Source organism: Pinus tabuliformis, chromosome 4_2 (assembly GCF_031772625.1).
Source record: "Pinus tabuliformis cultivar Carrire ecotype Pingquan chromosome 4_2, CPIR1, whole genome shotgun sequence".
NCBI classification, from domain to species: Eukaryota; Viridiplantae; Streptophyta; class Pinopsida; order Pinales; family Pinaceae; genus Pinus; species Pinus tabuliformis.
The window spans coordinates 1,161,963,249-1,161,991,152 of record NC_142304.1 but is presented as its reverse complement, the minus strand read 5'-3'; positions in this window follow the sequence as shown (position 1 = coordinate 1,161,991,152).

The following is a 27,904-nucleotide window of genomic DNA, read 5'->3' as shown; positions in this document are numbered from 1 at the left end:
CATACATGAAAGTTCCCTAGGGAGTAGTGAAAGTTGTTTTATCTTGATCATCAGGAAATACTAAAACTTGATTATACCCTGAGAAACCATCTAACAAGGAGATCCTACTAGAACCTACTACTTTTTGTAATATGTGATCCATTTTTAGTAAGGGGTAGTTCTCCTTAAGGGAAACCTTGTATAGATTTCTAAAGTCAATGCACAATCTTATTTCACCAGTCTTCTTTCTTGTAGGCACAATATTGGATACCCATTTGGAATACCTGATTGGAACTATGATTTTAGTTTCATACGTTTTCTTGATTTCCTTTTCAACCAGGGGAATTCGGACATGATTTATCCTATGAAGCTTCTGCTTAAATGGTTTTTGGTCTTCCTTGATTGGAATTTTGTGTTGAATAATGCTAGTATCATAAGCTTTCAAATCCTCATATGTTATGAAACCAGCTCACAAAAAGATACAAAAGAGAGATCCATGCCTTAGAATTCAACCTTTTCGAGGGGACAACCTCCTTTACATTACATAAATGAGCAATTCTTGGATGATTCAAATGACAAAACCTCCTTTCTCTATATAGGAGTCTAAGGAGTCACAATATAACCCAACCGACCTAACAATAATAATATAAAGCCACAAAAATAACAATAGAGGGATTCTATGGAGCACAGTAATAACAAAATGGGGGCAATAGGGGCACAACAATATTAATAAGGGGTACAACTACAATAGTAATGGGGTAATCACTAGTATTATAGGGACCCAACATGCTCCTCTCCTTCAAAAAAGTGTTGTCCTCAACGCTTCAGTAGTTATGGATGCTTCTGTATAAAATTCTCATCCTTCCATATGGAATCTTCAGCGGATAAGTTCTTCCACTTGATAAGATACTCCGAAATTGATCGATTTCGTAACTGTCGAGTTCTTGTTTCTGTGACTGCTTCTGGTTCTAATAGAATTTTTCCTTCCTCGTCAAGTTCTGGTAATATTGTTTGAATTGGGAGCTTGTCGCATATAACCTTCTTTAAACATGAAACATGGAAAACTGGGTGCAATCGAGAAGCTGCAGGAAGCTCCAATTTGTATGCCATAGTACCAATATTTTTCAACACCTTGTACGGACCATAATACTTTGGTGATAATTTATTATCCTTCTTAGCTTGCTTGAGGGACATTTTCTTATATGGTTGTAGCCGTAGGAATACCCAATCACCTACATCAAAACTTATTTTGCTGCGATGTTGATCTGCTTGTTGTTTCATTCTATTCTGTGCCAACACGAGGTTATCCTTTAAGAGTTGGAGGACATGTTGTTGATGTTCGATGTGATGTTCCACTGCTTGAACCTTAGAATTTTATCTTAAATATGATGTGATGGATGGTGGCTGATATCCATAAAGTGCCATAAATGGGGTCATTTTTGTTGCTGTATGGAAGGAAGTGTTATACCACCATTCAGCTAGAGGCAACCATTTGACCCATTGTGTCTGTTTATCAGATACAAAGCAACAAAGATATCCTTCAAAACATTTTTTTACTATCTCAGTTTGCCCATCAAATTGAGGATGATAAGATAAGCTATGAGCTAACTGAGTACAAAGACAAGAAAATAATTCTGTCCAAAAATTTCCAGTGAAAATGGGATCTCTGTCACTTACAATAATCTTTGGGTTTCCATGTAGCTTTTGAATTGTTTCCATAAATGCAGTAGAAACTATACTGGCTTTAAATGGATGTGATAATGCACAAAAGAGTGCATATTTGGTAAGTCTGTCAACTACCACCATGATGACACTCTTTCCCTCAGACTTGGGTAAACTTGTGATAAAATCCATTGAAAACTCCTCCCAACATTGGCTTGGAATGGATAAAGGTTCTAATAGACCCGGTGTCTTAATTGTTTCAACTTTATTTTGTTGGCAAACCAAACATTCTGCCACAAACTTTTGAATATCTGATTTAAGGCCCTCCCAAAAAAAATCCTTCTTAACCCTGTGGTAAGTTTTTAAAAATCCTGAGTGCCCTCCTAAGGGTGAAGTGTGCAATTCCATAAGAATGTTTTGTTTTAGCTGGGAATTCTTATAGAGGTATAAGCGATATTTGTACCATAACGAATCATTTTTCCAGCTAAATGTATCAGACGTACTGGAGTCTTGTTGTAACTTTCCAATAAGTGCCCACACTCCTTCTTCATTCTTCCATTCCTCCCTTGCTTCGTTTATCCAATCTGGTTGGATAATAGATATGGCGCACAACAATGCTTCCACATCCTCATCCTTTTTTGAGAGTGCATCTGCCACCACATTTTGCTTCCCTTTTTTGTAGATGATTTCAAAGTCATAATTTGTGACCCACTTTTGTTGCTCTTCAGAGGATAATCTTTGTTCTAAAAGTATTTAAGGCTATCATGATCCGTTTTTACCTTGAAGTGTCTTCCCATTAGGTAGGGTCGCCATTTCTTAAGTGCATGGAGTATTGCCAACATTTCCTTGTCATAAATAGCTTTGTGTAAAAACTTTCCCTTGATTGGACGACTTTCAAAAGCAATGGGTCTTTCATCTTGCATTAAAACAACACCAATTCAATTTCCTGAAGCATCACATTCCACAACAAAGGTTTTTGTGAAGTTTGGTGTAGCTAAGACCGGTGCTTGGCACATTGCCTCTTTAAGATGCTCGAAGGCCTTTGTTGCTTCTCGAGTCCATGAAAATGCATCTTTCTTCAATAATGTTGTTAGAGGTGCTGCTATTCTTCCATAATTCTTAACAAACTTGCGATAATACCCTGTCAACCCGAGAAATCCTCGCAGATGCTTTATGGATGTGGGGATTTTCCATTCCTTAATGGCTTTAATTTTGCTAGGGTCTACCTTAACTCCTTCATGAGATACAATATGACCCAGATATTCCACCTCTTGTACTCCAAAGAAACATTTGGATCTTTTTGCATATAATTGTTTCTCCTCCAATAATTTAGCACCCTGTCAACATGTTCAACATGATCCTTCCAAGATTTGCTATAGATTAGTATATCATCAAAAAATACTAACACAAATTTTCTAAGGAATGGTTTGAAAATGGAATTCATCAAACCTTGAAATGTTGAAGGTGCATTGGTAAGGCCAAAAGGCATGACCAAAAATTCATAATGACCCTCATGAGTTCTAAATGCTGTTTTCAGAATGTCTTCAATCTTCATTTTGATTTGATGATATCCTAAACGAAGATCCAACTTGGTGAAGTAAATTGATCCATGCAATTGATCTAGTAATTTATCAATGACTGGAATGGGAAACTTATCTTTAATAGTGAGCTTGTTGAGCTCCCTATAATCCGGACACATGTGCCATGATCCATCCTTCTTATGCACCAATACTACTGGAGCAGAGAAAGAACTTTGACTCGGTTGAATTATACCAGCCTCTAGCATTTCTGCAACCATACTTTCAATTTCACTCTTTTGGGCATAGGGATATCTGTACGGCCTGATGTTTGGAGGAACACTTCCTGAAATCAGATGAATAGCATGATCATGATCACGAATAGGTGGGAGACCTTTGTGAGTCTCAAATACCTTGGAATGATTGTCCAAGACTTTTTGGAGATCTAGAGAAATAGATGATTCCAATGTGGAAACATTTAGCGAACATAATTGTGCAATTACACCTCTTTGTTCCCTTTTTAGAAGCTTTGTCATACCGTTAGAGTTGATTATCTTTCCCGGTTTCCCTGCAATACCCCTTAATTCAACTTCCTTTCCTTCCACAAAAAATTTCATGAAAAGTTCTTGAAAATTAAAAGCTATTGTACCCAAGGATTGTAGCCATTGGACTCCTAGTAAAACATCAGCACCTCCCATTGGAATGGAAAGCATTGGGCTAGTCAATACATATTCTCCCATGGATAGCTTGATATTATGGCACTTTCCAGAGCAATTTATTGTTCCTCCATTTGCAACCATCACTTGACACTCTGGTGCTGGATATAAGAAACAATTCAATTCTTTTGCTACCTTACAATGAATAAAATTGTGGGTACTTCCTGAATCAATCAACACTATTACCTTTTTCTTATTGATTTGTCCTTCTATCTTGATGGTTTGAGGAGTGGTAATTCCTGCCAATGCATTACAAGATATGGTCGGATTCATTTCTTCTTTATCTAGGCTTTGTTCCTGGAGTATATCCTCTTCTTTTGACCTTTCTTGCTCCTTTTCTTCTTCCTCTTCACAATCTATGTAGAATAATTTCTTCTCAGCACACATATGACCTTTAGTGTATTTGCTATCACAACTGTAACAAAGCCCTTTTGCTCTTTTTTCTTCCAATTGTTGTGGTGTCAATATTATAGGTTGTGGAAGACTAAGGGCAACAACACTTCCATCTTTATAGTTGTGAGTGGTATGCTTCCTGGTTGCCATAATTTTGCTTTCCATTTTTCTTGTTAACCTGAATGCCTTCTCTAATGAATCAGGTTCCCAAAGGCGAACATCATGTTGGATATTATCCTTTAAAGTCCCTATGAACACATCAATCCTATGCTCCTCTGGAATATTTTTTACCCTTATGTTCAATTTTTGGAACTCCTCAATGTGCTCCATTATTGAACCCTTTTGTTTGAGACTTATCAATTGGCTAAAAAAAGTGTTGCTTTTTGTATCCTCATAATTTGCTGTCAATTCTTTCGTAAAAATTGCCCAAGTGATAATTTGTTTACGAGAGCAAAGCCATTGATACCATACAAACTGATTTGGTTCCAAATATAAAGTTGCAATACGTACCTTTTGTGTGTTTTGCACATTATTGAGATCGGAAAATTGCTCCATCTGTAATATCCATGTTGCGGGATCCTTGCCATCAAACTTCCTCATATCAATTTTTGGAATATGGTGAGTCTTCGATCCAACATTAGAGTCTATGGAATCATGATTAACATTTCTTTTGTTCTCATCATGAGTTTCCTTTACTACCCTTTCACCGTTAGTGACCATTTCTTGTAGCACCTTATTCATATTTATCTTCAATTCTTCCATCTTATCATCCATGCCATCAATTTTAGCATCCATGCCATTCATCTTAGCTTCCATGCCATCCATCTTAGCTTCTACACCTTTCTTTAAACAATCCGTCTTAGCTTCTACACCTTTCTTTAAACCATCCATCTTAGATTCTACATCTTTCCTTAAACCATCCATCTTAGATTCTGTTGCTTTTTGTGCAAGTGACACTTATTGCACTTGGTCTTGTAATTTTGATATATCATGTTGCATTTATTCCTCTTATTCATAAGTCATGCTAGAGCTTTCAGGTTGCTTACTAGGTGTTTGCATTTTCTTTCCTTGGGGCATCAATTACCGATTCAAACTAATTTTTCAAACCAAGCTTATGCAAAAATTTTAAAAAACTACACACCTTTTTTCACTTTGTAGAAGCTTGATATTGAATCTGATGTATCTCTGCAATTTCGGATCATCCAGTTCTGAAATTGCAACCTGTAGTAGCCCTCTATGTCCTCTTTCCAATGCCACCAGTCTGATCCAAGTTGGATTCTCCAAGGAAGAGTTATGCACAATCTCCCAAGATGACCTGATTATAGACTAGTTCAGTAGAGCGAACTTGTACGACGTGCCACGAGTCACTGTTTCAACCTTTGGATCTGAAAAATATATACAAGAAACTACAGTCCATCCTATTTCTGTACCTTCTTACGAAATTTCAATCCGATGCTCAGAGAGAAAGTTATGACGATTTTCCCTAGGTCACCTGTTTGGAATGTAATTCAGGAGTCTGCAAAAAGACCAAATTCCTCAGATCATATCTCCGCAAATATAGCTCAAAAAGATCTAAAATTTGGACCCGAGATTCAATGTGATTTCTTCTCAAATGGGTTTTTTTTTTAGCTTCTGAAACATTGCAGAAAAAAAGTTATAGCGAAAATTCCACGATGACCTGTTCGGAGCAGCGAAACCCTAGAATCCAAAGCTCTGATACCAAATGTTATGAAACTAGCTCACAAAAAGATAGAAAAGAGAGATCCACGCCTTAGAATTTAACCTCTTCAAGGGGGAAACCTCCTTTACATTACATAAATGAGAAATTCTTAGATGATTCAAATGAAAAACCCTCCTTTCTATATATAGGAGTCTAAGGAGTCACAATATAACCCAGCCGACCTAACAATAATAATATAAAGCCACAAAAATAACAATAGAGGGATTCTATGGGGCACGGTAATAACAATATGGGGGTAATAGGGGCACAACAATATTAATAAGGGGTACAACTACAAGAGTAATGGGGTAATCACTAGTATTATAGGGACCCAACATCATATCCCAAGCAAATACATCTATGAATTCTTTAAATAGAGCTATATACCTTCTATTTGCCATGATGGGAAATGATTTTGACAGTTTTATGATTTTGGGGTTTTGCTCACTCCCTATATTTCATTCTTCAATGTTTGTTCTTCTTGGTTCCGTTTTTGGATTTTTGGAAACATCATTATAGTCAAACAATTCTTCCAAAGGGAAATCCCTCTAGGCAGAATGTTACCCTTCAGTTGAAGTACTTTGAATTCCTCTTTTTCTGGGTCTTTATGTATTTCAATTTCATGTACAGTTTTATTTGCTGAAATATCTATATAAAAAACAACAAGTTTCTCTACACTAATATGTACATCAGTTTGACTGTCTAGTCCATCCTCCAAATCTATGTTGCTATTCTCAAATTCATCTTTTGATTGTAAAAAACTTTCAATTTGTAAAGCACTTCCAAAAACTTTCCAGTATCTCATGTTATCAGGTACTACTGGACGATGATTCACATCAGTTTTGTGTTGTTTGTTTGGTTGAGGTAATTTACAAGTGTTGGCTGAAAAAGCTAAACCATTTGCTAGTACATTTTGGACCCTTGGGATGACAACAAGGTCATACTCTTCGAATGTTTTTAGGAAATCAATCACAACATTTTGTACTCTCTCAATCTAGGATGCTTTTTCGAATATTGTACTTTAATTTGTTTTATGATCAATTCAGAATCCTCCTAGACTGAAATTCTTCTGGCACCTAATTTTTTAAGCAATTTCAAGCCTAATAGTAATGCCTCATATTCTGCTATATTGTTTGTACATAGAAAATTCAATTTGTAAGAATGACCTTCACCCTGATTAGTCTTTGAATTGTACAACCAAACTCCTGCCCTAGAACCTGTTCTACCACATGAACCATCAAAAGTCATATTCCAAATAGGCTCTGTTTCAGGGTTCTGTTGTATCATTGGTACTTGTGAGTTATGATTTTCATTAAAATCAATTTCTGCATGAGTGACCCGTGTATCTATAGTCCCATCATTATACAAAATGAAGGAATCAAGATCAGTATGGATATAATAGAGGGGATAGTTGTCTAGCTTTTCTTGGCTTCTCACCATATATTTCATTAAGGTTTCTCTATACAGTCTCCTTGGTTGGCCAAATATTGGTATTGTGGCATATGTCATATCCATTTGAACTGTTCCTTGTAACTTAGCTACCCAAGAACGTGGCAATAGCATGCCATACTTAGGTGGAATGTTTGCTACCGGTATGTCCATGACTAAACTTTTTGCTGGTATCTGGGCTAATGTGACACAAAGTTCCTTGATAAGACCTAGACACCTAACCTTGCTAGAGTCAAATGAGTACAAATCTTTGTATGTTCTAGTGATTTCAAGTCCAAGTTTTTCCATAACATTTTTTGCATAATATTATGAGATGCACCTGAATCCAACATGGCATTATGAAGAATTTTGTCGTGGATATTAAGGTTGACATAAAATGGGGGAACACCTCCTTCCTAAGGTTTGCCATCAACTTCTGGTCCAAATTGCAGCTCAGGCTAATTATCATTCAAGTTTACAATATCGATGATTTCTCCTATGTTGAGTACCTTTAGGACTTGAGACCTATACACATTTTTGTTTATCAATTCAATGAGAGGAATAGAAATTTTTAGTTTAGCAAGTTCATTCTCAATAATGAATGGTGTATGAATTTTAAGCAAATTTGAAAAAATCAACTCTTTCGGCTACTGCTTTGGTGATAGGTTCAGTTTGTTGACTTATACTTGGGATATCAGTTTGGACAGTTTTAGTGGAAACATCAATTGTTTTCTTGGTAACATTCTCTGTGTTCTTATTTTCTGAACTGTTTATATTTTTATGAGAGATTTCCGCTATTTTTTTAGGATCAGGTTTAGTAGTGTTCTTGGCAGGGTTATCAGAGTTCTTTTTGTTTGAGTTGTCGTTGTTTTTCTTAATTCAAATATTATAATGTCTGTCAAATTCTAGTATATCATTCTCAAATCCATGTTTATAGTCATCAGATTCTTCAGATTCCAAATCTGTTTGAGCTAACAAAAACAGTGCATGTTCCTCTTGTGTAAGAAAAACAGAACCATCTTCATTTGTCCCCATTAAATTAATTTGATTTTCCTCAACTTCTTCAACCACACCTACATCTTCATCAACATAATTTTCTTGAAATGGGGGGCTAATTTGTTTATCTAGGCCTCTTTGTTCTCTTTGTTTGATTTGTGGAGCGTTTCCTCTGGGATTTGGATTTTGGTTTTGGGGAGCAGGTTGGTTTTCCCTAGGGACACTTCTCTCATTCAAACTTATTCTCTCCATCATTCTTTCCATGGTCCTCACTAAGGAATCAATCTTAGCATCTGCTGCAGAAGTTGAAGCTTCTTCTCTTATCATCACCCTTCTTTCAGTTTTCATCCTAGCTCTTTTTGCTTGTAAATTTGCTTCTACACTCACGACATCTCTTTGCATTGCTTCTAATGTTGGGGAATTCCTTTCCCTAAGCTGGTAGGACATATCTGTATCAAATCCATCTGGGAATTTTATCAAGGCTAAGTCCTGTGGTGGTTTAAGATTTATAGGAATTGCATTATAGGTATTGTTGAATCTAGCACAATAGTCCTGAACACTTTCACCTACTTCCCTCTTAATATTTTCATATTCTGATAAAATCTGCAGAGGGTTCTTTTTGACTTCCCATCTATTAAGAAAGGTTTGATGGAATGCAAGGAGATCATTTATACTATTTGCAGGCAAAGATTTAAACCATTTCCAAACTTCTCCTCCTAAACTTTGAGCAAACATTTTGAGCTTGACACTTCATCTACCTCTTGTAGGTCAAAACAATCATTCATTTTATCCACATGTTGTTGGGCTGTTAAAGAACCAATCCCATCAAATAGTGTGATTTTGGACTGATAGTATTGCGACATATTGGCCAATGGTGCTGGCAACACCAAGGGAGCATACCTGGCTGCCATGATTGGTGGTGGTGGAGGACCACTTGAAGGAATATGAACAGAGGATGAGGTTGGGCTAGCACTAGGAGGAAATGAGAGTAAACGAATTTGAGTAACCTTATGTTGAAGGATGAAAGAAAGGGTGAGAATTATGGAGGCAGTAGGACTTGGTGACTGAATATGTGAAGATTGAGATGTGAGGGAAGAAGCTGTTATGTTTAAGGCAGTTAATTCTACTGAGTGCTGAAGGTAAGCATCATTAATTTATGAGGTGAGATATGTTACTAAATCTTGAAGAGTATCAAATTGCTGTAAGCGCTGAAGATTTGATTCAATTTGTGAAGAAAGTTCTCTCACTGGGCTTTTTGGTAAAACTGAGGGATCAAAGATAATATGATCTTTCCAATTCTCTGATTTAGTCTTGAATAAGGCTTGTTCAAAGTGTAAATCAAATTGGATATATTGAAAGGTAACAAAGTTTTCAGAGAGTGAGTTGGCTCTGTGAAGGAATCTTTTGCTTGTCTGACTCTCAGTTCTAAGAGTTTCTCTTAGGATCTTTTCTGTATTGTCCACTATGGTAGGAGGATTTGGGTATGGGTGGATCTAGTAGAGATTCTTTTCGGAGCTAGTGTTCAGATTTAAAACACATATAAATTGAATATATACAGGAGTGGAAAAGAAACCAATCTTAGTAATGATCTTATTATACAAAGCTTTTGACTGGGTATTCTAAATTCGAATGAAATGATAGATTTTCAATAGGTCCCCAGTATGGTCGCCACTATGTTATCGCTTTATGATTTTTAAGATTGGCAAGAAAAGGATCATAAAGGACACATCAAACCACTTTGGAATCTAGGATCTAGCCATCTTAGACTTAGAGAGGGCTCTCTCTGTATATTTGAGATTTTAACTTTTCTTCTTAGTATTTAATATTTTAGGATAGTTATATAGATAAAAGAGTGATTAATTGATTGATTGGTTGGTTGGGGTAGATCTTGTTTAAACCTTTTCCATTGGGCTATGGAGTCAACAACTGGATTGTAGCATCAAATTTTTCAGAGAATTCACAAGGCTAGCTAACTATCTCTACTGGATCTTTAAAGCACAATAAGAAATGAAATGAGAGAATGGTGAAATAAGGTGCTCGAACATCATATCTTACTCTAAACTTTCTGTTTTACCACAATATTTTATTGATGCATACTGTAGAAAACAACGAAACATTTAACACAAAGAAAAACATCACCAGATAAAAATAGCCCAAGTGTCTTGCAAACAATATTTATTATCAATGCTCCAGCTCCAAAATTACAGTGGTCTAAAAAAAAGTCTTTCAATTACTAGGGTCCAACCCTTGATACTTCCAATGCATGAAGTATTTAACTAAAATCTACAACGACTGCCCTATACGCTTGGAAGTTTGTTATTAATTACAAACAAACTAAAATTTGACTAATGTACCCATGAAGTGGCCATGATGAGGTAACTTGGACATCTGGTCCATTTTTTTCTAAATGTCGTTGCTAGGTAATTAATTCTACTATAGTGGCTGATTTGGCTGCTCTTTAATGTGGTGTGTTGGCTTTTTTGACTTGGCTGGGTGTTGACTCAACTCTGCGCTGTTCCTTTAGTCCAACTTGTATTGTTCCTCTTGGTAGTCACACAAGTCACTCCATTCATCTTCATCTGGGATTTTGACTTTGATCAACCTGCGGTATACCTCATCTGCTTCAGTGTACTTTGCAAAAGTGGGCTTTACTGTAAAAACATGCTTCAATTCATGTTCAATATAGATTGGATTTTTGATAGCCTCCAACATTGCTTTTCCTGTTATGCTGCCTCTGATATTAGAGAGATTGACAACATCCTTTGCTATGTCTTTTAGCCTCTTGACATAATCTTCTCTAGTCATGAGTTTGTCATTAATGACAAACAGAGAAGGGAGACCCTTTTGTGTTAAAGGCTCAATTCTGTTAAAAAATCTGTTTACTGTCAGCTCCAAATTCTGACATTTCTCCTCAAGTTGTACAATCAAGTTCTTTTTGGTTAATACCTTTTTCACCTGTAGGATGGTCTCTATCCTGTCTGCTACTCCCAGCTCTTCAAGCTCATACCTGTTCTTTGAATTCAGAAATTTGATGATTATGTTGGTTGTTGTTGGCATGTCTCCTAGCTCTAGGTTAGTAGTTGAAATAACTTCCTTAGCTTTTTCAATTAGCTCCTTCTGTTCAAATATAAATTGGACGCTGGGCGAGATCTCATTCATGCCATTGATGATATTGTTCCAGATGATTTCCTTCACCCTTCCTAGAGTGTTGCTTATTGATGATTCCTTTTCAGATTTCTGCAATTTTTCAATTAATGTTCTTGCCCTCTGCATTTCTGCTGAATGTGCACTTTCAGTTCTTTTAATTTGGTCCTGTAGAACGTTGACTTGAGTTTCAAGTCTCTTGGTTTCCTCTGTTTGAAGATTCATGCTCTCCATGGATCTGGCTAGATGTTCTGTACTGCTTCCTGTCTCTGTAGTAGTAGTTGCTAGAGTAGTTATAGGAACAACTATAAGAGGAAGAGGCTCCATAGTAGGGATGGCCAATTGTGCTGCTTTTTCCTTCTCTTGTACCATCTTCTCCATATTTGTTTCCATTTGTCTTATTTGGAGTGACTTCTCCATAATCAATTTCATCATTTTTGCCTTCTGACTCTCTACTTCCTCTATTTCTTTGTTCAGGGGATCATGTGTGGTAGACATTTTGAACTGTTTCTTCAAGGCTGCTATACCCATCTCCTTCTTCTTAATAGTTTCTTCTGTTGCTTTCACATCTGATGGATCATATCCAATTTTCACCACCAAGTCTTCCAAGGACTTGATCATATTATCTTTTGATTGTGATGAAACCTTTTCCCTCTTCAGTTGATATTGGGCATTTGATAAAGCCACCTACATTTTAAACAAACTCATAAAGGTACTTGTTAGAGTGTAAGAGATCATCTCACCTATTTTCTTATGCATTTCTAGCTGATCAATAGAATGAACATTTATGGCATCAAACTCAAAGGGGTCTGTTTGTAATCAGTTGGAGTTTTAGGTTCTACTATTTGTGCTTCAAGGTATGCCATATGCATTTTTCCTTTTTTTCTGAATTGAAAGCTGATAGGAGTCTAGCTTGAGAAGTAGAAATTTGCTTCCAGAATTGAGCATAAGTACTCTTTTTCAAAATCTTATTTCTGATCTTTATCCCTCTGAAAGTATCAAAGATGGCCTCATCCTTTTCTCCTGTTACATTGGCAGATGTGGAAACTTGGACAGTTTGTTGCCTTTTTGAGATTGGAGTGGTAGGAAAAGATTGACCTCCTACTAGAGATGAATCAGGAATATCACTGAGATTAATGACTGTTTGTTGTGGTGATTCCTTGCCTATGTCCATGTGTATCCTTGCCCTTTTCCTAAATTTCAATTTGAACTCTTTCATAGAAGTATTAGTCCCTGGTGACTGATCTTCTCTTGGTCTTTTCCCAGTTGCTTCTTTTTCATGTTCCTTACCCTTGTCTGGTTTGTCCTTTGTACTCTTCCTTTCTTACTACCCAAGAGTCTGTGCACTTGAAGAAGAAAGTATTTGTTCCTCAACTTCTTGTAGGGTTTCAAGCATCCACTCAATTTGGTTCATAAATTTTTCTATTTCAGGCCTGTGAGTGTGAATGTAAGGTGTTGATTTGTTCTCCACCCTTTTCTTAGAGATGATGCCCCATGGGTCATAGGACCATGTGAAGCTGTGAGTGAATTTCATTTCTTTCAATTTCTTGTCAGCCTCCCCACCTGCTGCCCTGCTGTTGCAAATAAAAGGGCCAATCTGGGATTTGATCCTAAATTGAGACTTCTTCTTTGCTGCCACAAAATGTACTTCATCTGCATTGATCATCTGCCTAATATACTCAAGTGCAAATATCCTCATGGGGAGGAACTTTGGTAGCTTGTAAGGGGCCAATTCACACCCATATACCCTCAATTATGTGTAGTTTTGGTACAAGTACCAATCTCCTATTCTTGCTTGATCTGTTAGCTGCATAATCCTTTTAATTTCTTCACTTATTTTGGGTTTTGTTGTTCCACTGAGGAGGCTCATAGTTGGATGGAAAAACATCTCTATGAATGTTTTGTATGTGAAGTTCCTTTGATCCTTCATTACTAAGGTTGTCCAGAAGATGACAGATTGGGGTTCTCCTTCTTCATTCAACTTGGTCATTGCAAACTGAAATCTGTCTGCCTGAAAATAAACAAACATGTACACTAATACTGAAGAATACTGAAACACTTCCTCTGTGGTGAAATTTATGAATTTCTCATGGATGGCATCTGCCAGGAACTGACTGAAATTAAACAAGATAGAGGGCTTTGCATCAGATGACAATATGGACAGGAAACCTATTATGGCCTCATCAAGCCACTGATCTGAATAATAACCTAGCAGATATGAAAGTACAGTGACTATATGCTTGATTCTATTAGGGAAAGTAGAGGAGGAATATGGAGGATATTTGCTAGGTAATGGAGTCTATTCAGTCATGAAGAGTTCCAGGGTTTTAGCTCTTTTGGAAAAGTCTAGCCTATGGTACATTTCACTGAGAATTTCATGGGAAAAAGGGGAGGCTCCTTCAATTATAGGAGCTTGCATCATCTACATTATAGACTTAGCAGCAATGGTGAACAATATGTCTCCTGCTGGGGCTATTACTACCCTTTGCTGTGAGTTATAGTATGACTTGCATTTTCTGATCAATTCTAGGTAGCTATGGGTTTTGGGAAAAATATAGAAAGGCAAATTTGTATCCTGGAGTCCTATATCATCCACTTCATCAACAAATTTGTCCTCCCACCAGCTGTAGATGTCAAAGAGATCGAATATGGTCCAAGTCCACTGGTGGGTGCACCATTAGATTGAATAGATCCTATTCTTTCCTCTTTGGTGGCATGGCTATCTTCTGTGAATTTTAATCCTGGATTGTTTTTTGAATTTGTATGTGAACTATAATAGAAAAGGAATGAGAAGAAGTGAGAACTCAGAGAGGGAAAATAGAAAGGGGATGAATCGAAAACATGATTCAAGAAGGGGTATGTCTACTAAATGCAGAGAAGTGCAACTTTCTTCAACTATGTTACTGTTTCACTGTGTATGCTTGAGCAAGCCTTCACCTTCTCCTGTAAGAAAAAGAGAACATATTCAAAACTCGGTAAATGAGCGAGATGATACATTTTTAGTTTCGGAGAATCCCCATTGGAGTGGCCTGAAGTGGCGCGGGTCTGTTGGCTAACGGTCCAACAAGTTGAATGTGCAATGGTATAGCGCAGGAATGGAGGTGATAGGTGGATGGGAAAAAGTGGCGTTGCAGAGTGGCGGGATTGGTGAAATGTCACAACAGAGGGGTGGTTTATTGAAAAGTGAAAACCACTTTTCGGAGGGCCTATGGAGTGGTAAGTGGAATGAGTCAGGGGGGTGCGAAATCACGACAATGTGACACGTAAGTGGTCTGAAACCACTGATTTCGGATCCCCCTCGGGCATTAACGTTCAGAGGGTGAGGAGGGGCTGGAAACTCATGTGGACCATTGGATCAAATATTAATTATGGGGATTTGATGAAAGGTGCAGGGTGGGTAATAGTTGATGTGACAGGCACATGAGTGGTGGGGTTGGAAAATGAAAAGGGGGATTGAAGTATAGGATAAAGTTATGAGTAATGTATAAGACCCCTAACCTTTAATTTTTATTTTATTTTATTTTATTTTATTTATTTATTTATTTTTTTTTTTTTTTTTTTTTTAACATTAGGAAAAACACATGAACTATGTAATAAAACATTAAAGGAATTTTTCATGCCCTTTTCCCTTTGTAATTCTCTCAATCTACCTACCCTTTTGTTTCTGATCTAGCATTTTTTCTTTTTTTTTACAAGGTGCATTTGGACTTACAGACCCCTTCTTACTTTCTCTCTTTTTTTTTAATATTTCTAACCTACTCTATCACTTATTTCTCCTACTGGCCCAAATTGAGACATTGAACCAATTTCATTTCTACCTAGCTACTGATTTCCAAGATTAAACTCTTTGGCAGATCTTTATTTTCTATCCTATCAACAAAATCTGAAATTTGTTCAAAACATGCTTAGAGTGTATGAATTGAACAATATTTTGGGTTTTCTTTTCTTTTCATTTTTTTTTCTTTTCCTCTTTTTTTCTTCTAAATACCCTATTTTTTTTCTTTTTTTCTTTTTTTTGGAAAGCAATTGAATTTTGAGATCTATGAACAATATGAAATATGCAAAATGTGAGATATTCAATCACCTTAAGATCCTATAAATTAGAGGACCCTAACATAGCTCAAGCTCCCTCTCAAGGGAAAGTCGCATGGCCTTCTCCTCATCGAATTTGACATCCTTGCGAACCACTGTCATCCTGTTGGTCGATAAGTACACATGATAGTTATGAGGTGTATCAGTGTACCCCACAAATATCCCCAACTTTGCTTTCGGCTCAACCTTCTTCTGTGCATCTTTGGTCAAATGGAAATACCAATGACCCAAAAATCATGAAGTGACCAACATCTAGCCTCTTACCTGAAAAATCCTCCTCTAGTGTCTTCATCTCAACTATCTGATGTGGGATACAGTTCTTCACATAAACTGTTGTGTTTCATGCATCATCCCACAAGTGTAGTGGTAGGCCCTGATCATGCAACATCACCATTTCTACCCCTACTATGCTTTTGTTATTCCTCTTGTCCACCCCATTCTGCTGAGGGTTATGGGGTATCATCAACTCCCATTTAATCCCTTGAGCTACACAAAAGTTCTTAAACTCATTTGAGACATACTCACCACCGTTATCACTCCGTAGAGCTTTAACCTTCTTTCCCAACTCTTTCTCCACCAATGCTTTAAACTCACAAAACTTTATGAAAGTTTGATATTTATTTTGCATGAAAAATATCCATCATTTATGAGAATAGTCATCAACAAATATAACATGATAAATGTGTTTGGCCGTGGATGCTGTCGAGAATGGTCCACACACATCTGAATGGACTCGCTCTAGAATAGCCTCTAATCGAATGTCTTTGTTGTGAAAGGAATAATTGGTGTATTTTCCCAAAGTACACTCCTTGCATGTATCAACTTTCTCAAGCGTACCTTTGGGAAGACTAGTAGAGATCTGCTGCAATACCGTCAAAGCCCCATGATGTAAGTGGCCCAATCACCTGTGCCACAAATCGCCAACGTCTCAACTCTGCACCCTTTCAAATTTTGTGCTCAAAGCAACACACTCCTCTACCTCCAACTTATATTTATTCTTCACCTAAATACCTATCTTCTTTACTTGACCCATGGCTATGTGTCGAAGGAACACCTTTCCTTTCGAGAAGATCACATCATAACCTCTATCCTCAAGCATGACAACGGATACAAAGTTCTTCTTCAGCCGGGGCACATACATAAAATTATTCAAGGTGAGTGGAACCCCATGCTCCCTCTGAAAATTAATCGTGCCTAATCCAGTAATACTATACTTCCCATCTTCACCCATCTTGATATGCATCTAGAGATCTATCTCCTCCAGGTCACTGAATAACTATTTGTCACCAGTCATGTGGAATGAAGCTCCACTGTCTAAGTACCATACACTTCCCATCATTGATGACACCATGCATGCAATGAGGGAAAAGTCCAATTTGAATTGAGAGGCAAAAGCTTCACACACCGCTCCTCCTGAGGACTTCTTCTTAAACTTATTTAGTGGACAATTTGTAGCTAAATGGCCCAGCTCATGACAATGAAAGCACTTAACTTTTGTCATGTATTTCTTCTTACCTCTATGACAAGAATCCAATTTTCAATGGGAAGCTTTTCCTTTCTCCTTCTCCACCTTAATCACTAAGGCACAAGTCTCTTCATCATCAGTATTTGATGAAGAACCATCCCTGGTGTTCCTCCTAATCTCCTCCTGCATCAAATCTGACCACAGTCATTCCTAATCTGGTAACATCTCCTGACCATTAACAGAGTCCTGATAATTATGATAACTATTTGGGAGTCCTAGAAGAGCAAGACTTGTCATATCATCCTTAGCAACCATGATCCCAACACTTCCAAGTTCATCACAACACCAAGAGAACTTGGTCAAGTATTTTGGAATCGTCTCGCCTTTCTCCATTTGATTTTTTGAAGTTTGTCCTTTAGTGACAGTTTCCTTTGGTCACTGTTGTTCTGATACAAGTTCGTCGATTCTTTCCACATAGCATACAAAGTTTGCTTGCCATGGAGACTCAAGACAACGTGGTCTCGAACTCCCTCAAGGATTATTCACCTCGCCTTCACCACACACTTCTTCCATTCGGCCAGATTATGTGCATCTGATATTGCTAGCTTAGGAATTTCTTGATCAATGAATTCCTTCAAGAAATTATCCTCTAGCATAGTCTCCATTATGTCCCTCCAAGCTATAAAATTTGAGTTACCTTCCAAGGTGTTAGAGTCATTATTTTCATATTGCCATTAGTGATCAAAAATCCTCTTTTATATCATATTAGGGTCCCATTCTGATTTTTTTTTCATTCCACCTAGGTCCTAATTTAAATTTTTTTCACTGATGGTATCCCTATGTCAAAAGCCTAGCTCTCTCTCAAAAAATCAATATTTGCTGGTCCACCTTCATGTGTCTTACTGAGCATACATTGACTATAAAGGCTCATTTCATCATGTTTTGTGTCAGTCAAGTCCACCTGGAGTCTGCTCATTCAAGGTCCCATTAGGTCTTTAGGTTTCATTTTTCCAAGGTCCAATAAAACACCATTTCACTGCATAAGGCCAACAAAAGTATGAGAGTGAACAAAATAATATCCCTTTTTTAGTTAAAGAGGATTTGCAAGCATGTAACCATGGTTGCCAAAGTTCTAATTTTGATTTCAAGTAAGAATTTCATTCCAGTTTGTAATTTTATTCCAAAAATAGAGATGTAATCATATTTTTTATATTTATGTAATTTTATGTCATTATATGTAATAAGTAACTTTTCCCAAGCTATCAACTCAGTTCCAAAATGCCAAAGGACCAAAAGTCAAAGGTCAAAGTATTTTCAATGTATATCAAGTGATCAATTTGTCAAAGAAAAAGTCAAGTGTAAAGGTATAATTTCTAAGAGTAAACTGAATGACAAAAGGAAGAAAGTGGGTCCCAAGGCCCAAATCATAAATTTCATGAAGTATAAATGCCACCAAGACATCAAAAACAAATTCATTTTCACTCCCAAAGGTCGAGCTCACACTCCCTTGGTTCAGAAAGTCAATTTTTGCAGGTTCCAAGGCAAAAATTCTCTTGGCGCTGCGCTTAGAGCTGCGGGCGCTACCTTTTTTTAGCACATGCACTGTGCTTTTGGGTATGGTGCTGCACTTTTTCCCAGTGCACTACTCTTTTGCCCAGTGCACTGTGCTTTTGCCCAGTGAGCCCCTAGAGCACCAAACTGCCTCCAAATTCTCTCAAAATTTCAACAAGTACTTGTTTCCTCTTCTACCAAGTAAGTGACCATATTTTCCACCTATTTGCACTCCTAAACAACATTATTTTTTAGTGTTTTGATTCCTAAGAAAAATTGGCCCTTGGGCAAGTGATAAAACCTCAAATTCATTGCTATGCCAAGTTTGGTGCCCATAGACCCTACAACACCTTCCTAAATCACTATTAAACCCATCCCTACCCTTACACTATCATTTCCTAGTCCCTAAACACTTTTCCCATAAAACCCTAAGGCCCAGGTTTCATAAATTCCTAGGCATCCTCTACCATAAACCTGTAATTTAAATATCATTCCCAACTCCCTTGACATTTTCACCTCCTATCACCTCCCACAACTCCATAATCCCTCCCCTCATCTCCCCAAATTTTTATAGCCCTATCCTTATTCCCTAGACCTAATTCCACTTCCCATTCCCACCTACCTTATCCCTAGGGTGTCTTAACCAAACACTATGGAGGAAGACAGAGACTGTGGAAGAGGAGGATACACAAGTAGAAGAGGACAAAGAATAGAGGAGGCCACACAAAGGAGGCAAAATCCTAAGGCTGGAGCCCACTAACACAAATGAACTCATGGCTTCACCAATGGCAGTCTCATGTTTTCAGTATGTAGGTTGCCTTGTTTTTTGCAAAATGATTGAAAGAGCTCAACATCACCTTGTTTTGACTAGAATTTTTTCATCAAACCTTAAAGATAATCAAGTGACCCTAGCAGGAGTGACCTTAACTTTGTCTACTTCCATCATTGTTGCTGCCACAGGGATTCCAAACATGGGTGAGAGGTGGTTTAAATCAAAAGATTTGGAGGATCAATATTATGAAACATTCATCAAACAACTGTACAAAAATGAGAGGAGGAGGGTGTTCCCTTTCAACTACCTTCTTAATAGGTATTCCCCCATAATGAAAATCATCATAAAGTACTTCTCTTGTGAAGGAAGGTTCTCTAGGCTCTACACCTACCATATTAGACTGCTTATGCACTTCACAAGGGTGAAATTCCTCGATATCCCATACTATTTGTTTAGAAGCATAGACAAAATGGCCTCCATTGTGTAGAAGAGAGATCATGACCAACAAATGAATAGTCTTTCCCATCACTCATTGGTTAAGATCATTGTCCTTCATCACGTTGACCAATTGCATATTTCATGGGACAATTTCATTGCCGATGATATTTTCACTGCTCCACAAGATCCACATTTTGAAGATATGCCTTCTTCATCTCATCCCACTGATCATCATGCTAAAGCCATACCCCCTCCATCTCATCCCACTACATCTATTCCTTCATCCGATCAACCACCCTCAACATCACCGCCATCATCACCATTTCATGATCATGCAGGGGCACCTAACAGAGCTGAGGTCATCAGGCCTAAGAGCACAGATGTGAGCACAATGGCACATACTTATTAGAGAGGCCACAAGCAGGTGTTTTCCCCACAAATTGTGGGAGGGGTATTGCCTTCTTCATCAACAAATTAAGTACACAAAGGTAAGGAAAAGATGACAGAGGTAAAGATCCAACAACAAGAGGAAGACCTCAATGAGACAGAACAAGATTTTGAGCTTATTGATCCAAGTGAGTAGGAGGACTATGAGGATTTTAGCATAGTCAGGATGCCCATATTAGAGAGCTTCAGACTAACTTAGAGAGAGCTAAGTTTGTCATTTCTTTTCTTCAGCAGCAAAACAGGAAGCTAAAGACCTAAAATTTGATCAATGAGGTGAAACTCATTAAGGCTCAAAGAGAAGATAATAAAGCAAAGGTCATGCTTGATGAAGCATATGGGAAGTATGGTGATTCTGATGAGGAAGAAGACCCAATGCCAAGATAGAGGCCCAAGACTAGAGGTATGAAAAGAGCTCTAGAACTAGAGAGGTAAAAAGAGGCTGAACTTGCCAATGAGCTCACTTTGAATGAACAATTTGCCATCATGATGAATAAGGACCGGGAATATTGGTTTGAAGGGGTAAATGAGAATATTTATAAGCTCTTGAATAAGTCAAAGAGGCACAATGACTTACAAATAAAGATGGCCAAACATTACTTCAAGAAAAATCAAATTGCAAGGTACAAGCTCCAAAAGGTCAAAACAAGACTTGAAACCCTAGCCAAGAAAAAGGAGGAAGACAAGCTTGAAATACTTGCTGAGGCATCACTCATGGCCTAACACACCTCATTAGCCTTCCACAGATCAAATTTTGAAAAAAATTGAGAAATTTTGGCAAATTTTGGAGTTTTGGCAAATTTTACACCAATCACACTGCCAAAAGTGCAGCGCCCTAGGCATTGTGCTTTTCCTAGAGGCATCTAAACGCAAAATGGTCACCACCATTAGTTTTAGAAGGCCAAATATAATCAGGAAAACCACTTTCCTAAGCTTTTTTGGGTAAACCGGGCAGTCAAAAGGTCAAAGAACACCAAAAAATCACGTTTCTGCCCTGTTTTGGAGGCTGGCGTTGCGCTTTGACCAGGCTTTGGATAATAAACTTTTGGAGGGCCCAAATTTGACTATTTTGGAAACTAAAGGTTACTCTGGAAACTAGACAGGACATGCTTTCCAATGAGCTATCCTAGGCTCAATTTGGACACTAGGAACCCCCTCAAAAGTGGATATGAATTTGGCGCTGTGCTTAGTACAATGGCGCTACGCTTTTGACACAAATTTTCTGAGTTTCTTCATTTTGTAAATTTTCTGAGTTTTGACAGTTTCACCTTGACAAATCATGTTTTTTACCAATGTAATTGATGGATGTAAATGTAAGAATGATGTTTTTACTGTTACCTAGGGTAAATACATTAGGTGAAAACTCTTTTTGTGATGTAATGAATCAGTTTCCAAAAAGTGAGGGATCAGTCACGTTGACCACCCTGCACTCTAGCTATCAGTTTAGTTTTTGGTGGAACTTCTCCTCCTCCCATGGATTCGATCCCGGAGGCTGGGAGGAGTTTTTTTTAGGCCTATATCATGTACTTTTTCAGTCATTCTATAGGTTGGACTCCATTGGATGTTGTACTAGTGTTTCAGACTTTGGCATGTAATATATTGGATGAGTTGCAACTATCTTGCCGAGTTTCTTGTGGTATGGTATTTTGATATTGTTTCTTCTTCAATTACATGTGTGTGAATGCTTTTATCTTCCATGATCCATTTCACTTCTAAATATGTTTGATTTTCGAGGTGTGATAAGCAGAATTCATCTTCTATGCTCTGTTTTGGGGAAATCATCATAATTTGTTTCATTTCTTCAGTTTAAAAAGAATTCATAATTTTCATGCTCTTTTTAGCACCTCATCAGTCTAAACCATTTCATCAATACACTACAAAGTGTTAAAGTACTTGCCTATCTTGCCCCATCAGATGTCTGCAATTCTGATTTTCTTTTGCCCTGACCTAGTTCACTCTCTAACCTAATTCACTCATCCAGTGACTACCCCTATCAAATCAAATCAAAACCTTGAGCTACTATATCTAGCCTAAAACCCTAATACATTCAACCCTCATGACTATGATCCTTTGGAGAGAGCCCTCTCTGGCTTGGTAGGGCTAGCTACCAAGTCAAAAGATTGGTCTATGGTTACCTCAGCTGGACTCTTCCTCAGCCTTGGAGATCTAGAGGAGTGATAACATACTGGCGCTGTTGCCAGGGAACGAAGGTTTATTTTCTCTGGGTGTACGACAAGTTTTCATTGGAATTTGGTCCTTTGGATGATGGGACTAATTTTCAAGAAGGCTGATTCCATAATTGCAATGTCAAGATTGTAGAGCTGGCTTCAAGAAGACGAATACGATCCAATTCTGCACCCTGATCCCGCTGATTCAATCGAAGATATTCAAAGCTTGTTCAAAAAGAAAAGAAGTTAATAAATCACAAGTTCAAATCAAACCTCATTTCATTGGTAAGCTCTTGATCGTTACCTGTTAAAATTTTCTATTGAAAGAAATTCCATGGTGGTGAAGTTTGAAGCTTTCTTTGTTCCGCTCAAGTCTGAATTCTTTTACCTTACATAGTCTTTGACCCTGTTAAGATTCTGGCTCCGAAAATATATACCAGGTCAAACCCTGACCTGAACCCTCCTTCTCCTATTGATGATCCTGAAAGATTGTTAAGAAAACCTAAAGTCCCTTTCCCTGAGACTAAAAGCACAAAGCTGGAAAGGAACACTTCCTTGCCAGATCAGATACCGAGTATTGAGTATATTTCTTTTGATATTAAATTCAAGCTATCCCTATTTCGTTCAAAGTCTGAGTCTTGTCTTACATAGGAAGTGTTTGATCCCATAAAGTTTGATTCATACTTACCCGCCTCAAAATATTTGTTTAATCAACCTTCTGCTACATCACAGTCTTCAAAACTTGAGCATGAGGTTTGGTCTAATTTTGAGAAACTTAAAATCCTAGCCAATCAATTACAAATTATTGCGGAAAAGGCCTATATCTAGTATCAAATTGAAAGCTTATCTTCTGCCATCCCCTCTACTGCACCTCCGAAAGCAACCATATCAGCACCTCCATCTTCATCCCAACCAACTCAACCCATTTTAATCCCCGTACGCCCTCCTCCAATAATCATCCCTTACAATTACCTGGTCAATTGGAAAATTTACCTCAGATCTATGGCAAAATAATTCCTCTTTTTGATGGCAGCCCAGGAGTCACAACAAAACAAAATATTGACAAGATGGCTTATTTCATTGACTTAGAGGAGGTTGATGATGACGAAGCCAAAATGAGACTAATGGCTTAAAGTTTTTCCAAAGATGTGAAAAAATGGTTATGTGGTTTGGCAGTTGGCTCCATTGATACTCCTTATAGGTTAAATGAGTTGTTCTTAGCCAAGTGGTGAGAAAATAAGTTCCATTGCAGATCTTGGTGGAATACAATACATTGAAAAGGAATCCTAATGAGACGGTTCAAGAGTTTACTATAAGGTTCAATCATATTTACAATTCCATTCTAGATAACATGAAACCTCCACCTGATTTGGCACTTCAACATTATCCGAATGATTTTGATCTGGAGATGGCTTATCAAGTAAGGGAAAGAGATCCTGCCACTCTAGAAGAAAAGAAAAATAATGTAGTAAGTGTGGAAGCAAACTTGATGATTAAAAAGTCTCAGTTGAAACATGAGAAACCAGAGAAGAAAGTAACAATCAAAGAAGAACCCTATTCTTCCACCAATCTCAAACTAGATGCTCTGATCAGAACCATGGAGAGAATGGATGACCGAACGATAAATTCAGATAGACAGCAGGAGCCACATGTCAGGAATCCGAATTTCAGAAACTAGCAACAACCTTAGTACATGATAAAACAAAGAGAGGAGAAATCTCCTGAGGCATCTACATCTCAATAGAAAATTTGGACACCCTTGTAGCAAAATTATGCTCAAGGAGAATCAGAGGATGAAACAGACCTGATTTTCGAAGAAAACCACTTCTTTAGGGAAGATTACCATCCCATTTTCTTGACTTAAAATGACAATTATGTCGAGAAGACGAAGGAACCTAAAGATGAAGACTACATACTGGAAAATGACTATGCATTGGAAACCCAAATAGATGAATATTAAAGAGGATACTTGAATGCACTAATCTCTCAGCAGAAGCAATATTCCTTGAGAAATGGAGATGTCCTGATCACTCCCATCTAGAAAAGGACATCGTAGTAGAAGGACACTCAACCGAAGATGATTCCTCAAGGTAATCAAAGTAAAGGCAAAGAGTTGGCAACAACTAACCAAAGAAAAGTAAAGCATCCATCTACAAGCAATCCAAACAAGGACCACGATAGTCAGAAGAAATATTAGACATCAAAAGATTTGCCTGAGAAAAGAGACATCATCCAAAAAGAGGTAGATAAATGTAGCTCATTCAATTTAGAAACTGAAATTTCAAAGTTGAAAGTGTCAATCCATCTTACTGAACTTGTCAAAAATAGCCATTAAAAGTATGATATAGTTAAAATGTTGAAATTTGACCCTATGTTCGACATGGTTAATGTTGAGAATGACCAGCTTGAATTGATTTTTGGTCCAGCCATAGATGGTTAGTCAAAAGATAGTGAAGTTCCTCCATTTTACCTGAGTTTAAGAATCCATCAGTACATTCTTCATAACTCCATGCTTGACTCAGAGCCTCCCATAATTTAATGCTCAAGGCCATATGGAAAAGTTGGGTCTAGATATAACTCGTGAATACCATGACTTGTATTCTTTTGATTCCGGTAAGTTTCGTTGTCTTGGTCTAATAAAGGGTTGGTAGTATTCCTTGACCAAATCCAAACAAAGAATGTCTTAATGGATGTGGTGGCAGTTGATATACCACCATGGTTTGGTATATTATTGTCAAGGTATTCGGGAGCGAAACTAAGAGGCACACTGCAGTTAGACTTCTCCTATGCCACTATTCCGATTTTCGAGCAATTGAGGAAATTGTACCGAGAAACCAAAATGAAATTCATGATAACTAGCAAGGAGAAGCCCAATAATCATCCTATAAATGTTGTACATACAAAATTAGAGTCATTTATTTTATATAATGATAGTGGATTGAATGATGTAGATAGTTATCTTGTGGAAATTGAAGATGTACCAGAGATTTCCAATTGTATAAGGACAACTCTAGATCAGAAAAAAAAAATTGCCAAGTTCATCTGAAAAGCCATCAGACAAGGTAGAGAAAGGCCCATAAAAGTAATCAGAGAAGGTAATGGAAAATTCAAAACAACCTGAAGAGAAAGTTCAGAAAATTGACCCAAAACAAAGACCAGATTTACAACCCTTGGAAGAGGAGCACGATCTTTGGACCATGGACTTTGATGGTGCTCTCGGGAAAGATGGGGTAGACATTGACAATTGGATCCGAAGTCCACATCATCAGTAAGGTGAGGTCCCTCAGAATCTTAGATTGCTCATACAAGTTAGATTTTGATTGCACTAACAATGAGGCGGAGTACAAAGCGCTGATCACAAGCTTAAAGATCTTGAAAAGATTGGGTGCACAAATAATCTCTGTGTATGGTGATTCAAAACTTGTGATCAAGCAAGTTAAAGGTGAATATCAAGCTCACCATATGTAGATGAGACAATATAGATTTTTTTTTTAGATATTTTGAGAATGTTTCCGGAATATACACTTTCGGTCGTACCAAGGAGTCACAATCTTATGGAAGATTCTTTGGCTACAACTACAAGAAATTTCAAAATCCCCATCTTTTCAAACAGGAAATTTGAGATTCATGTAAAACATCAACCCTTAGTTCTTGACAACTTGCAATATTGACAAGTTTTTAGGGACGACAAGAAGGTAAATAATTTTCTCCAGAGTGAAGGAGAGTTTGAGAATTGTTCCATAGATGAAGTTTACAACAAGGATGATCAAGTCATCGAGGCAACCCAAGTTGATATACTATAGCTGAAGGACAACAATATTTTGAAAGGTCTTGTACCTTTGGAAGACTTGTTCGATCAAGACGATGTAGCAAGGAAGCCTACATTAGTTCCTACAGAGAAAGGTGTTAAAAACGTGAACATTGGAACAACAGACAAACCAAAAATGATCAAGTTGTCCAAAACATTATCTCCCAAGGTAAAAGAAAAATATATTCATTTATTGTATGAATTTTCTGATGTTTTCACATGGGATTATGCAGATTTAAAGGAGTATGACAAGAAAATAATTCAGCATACCATCCCAATTAAACTAGATCAAAAGCCCTTTGGACAAAAGCTAAGACGGATTAACCCAAGGTTGCTTCCATCCATAGAGAAAGAAATTAATAGAATTTTCAAGGCGGGCATCATTGTTCCCATAAGATTTTCTGATTGGATATCAAATCTAGTTCCGATGAGAAAGAAGATCAGAGAAATTAGGCTCTGCGTAGACTTCAGAAACTTAAACAAAGTATCTCTGAAAGATAATTATCCGCTTCCCAAAATGGACCATATCCTTCAGAGAGTTGTTGGTGCTTCTCGGATGTCACTACTGGATGGCTATTTCGGTTACAATCAAATTTTAGTGCACGAGGATGATGAGGACAAGACAACGTTCACCACACCTTGGGGCACATTCAAATATGCAAGAGTGCCATTCGGTCTCAAAAATGTAGGGGACACTTTCCAGTGTGCCATGGAGATAGCCTTTGCCAATGAAAAAGATGTTTTCTTGGTTGTATATTTAGATTATGTAACAGTATTTTCACATTCAGATGATGAGAATTTGCATCATTTAAGAGTTATTTTTTAGAGATGTAAAAAGTTTGAGATGTCTCTCAATCTGAAGAAAAGTTTGTTTGCTATGGAGGAAGGAAAACTTCTCGCCAAATCATCTCAAAGGACGGCGTCCGGATAGACCCTTCACAGGTACAAGCTATTCAACAAATTAATTTCCCTCGCAACAAGAAAGAAATCCAAGCATTCAATGGTAAGATGAATTTCTTAAGTAGATTTATTCCTAATTTGGTTGAACATCTTAGGGAGATGACATATCTTGAAAAAAGAGAATGATGTAAAATGGTCGGAAGAAGCCCGCAAGTCCTTTCATGCAGTAAATATTGCCCTCACCACTACCCCTGTTTTAATCAGTCCAGATTAATCCAATGATTTTATTATATTCTCTTTTGCTTCTGAACATACCATGGCATTAATATTAATAACAATGTAAACTTTGAAATGGGAACTGATACTGTTACCCGTTTCGTAGAGATAGCAAAAAAATGACCTGATTTTGAAAAGGGGTGATGCAGAACACACATGTTTTTTTTAGAGCATAGTTTTTGGAACTTTAATTTTTTCCATGTGCATTACATTTTAGAATGGTAGTGATTTTCATGCTGATTTAAAAAAGTGAGTATTCTGCATCACACCCTTTTTTAAAAGACCTATTTTATGACTTTAAATTTTCTAGTGTATGAAATGTAAATAATTATTTTCTAAATTTGATAGTTTTTGAAGTGGTCGTTTTCTTCATATTTTCTTGTTTTCTATTTTAATTTTAATTTTTTTTGTAGTGGGGTTTTTATTGTTTTGCAT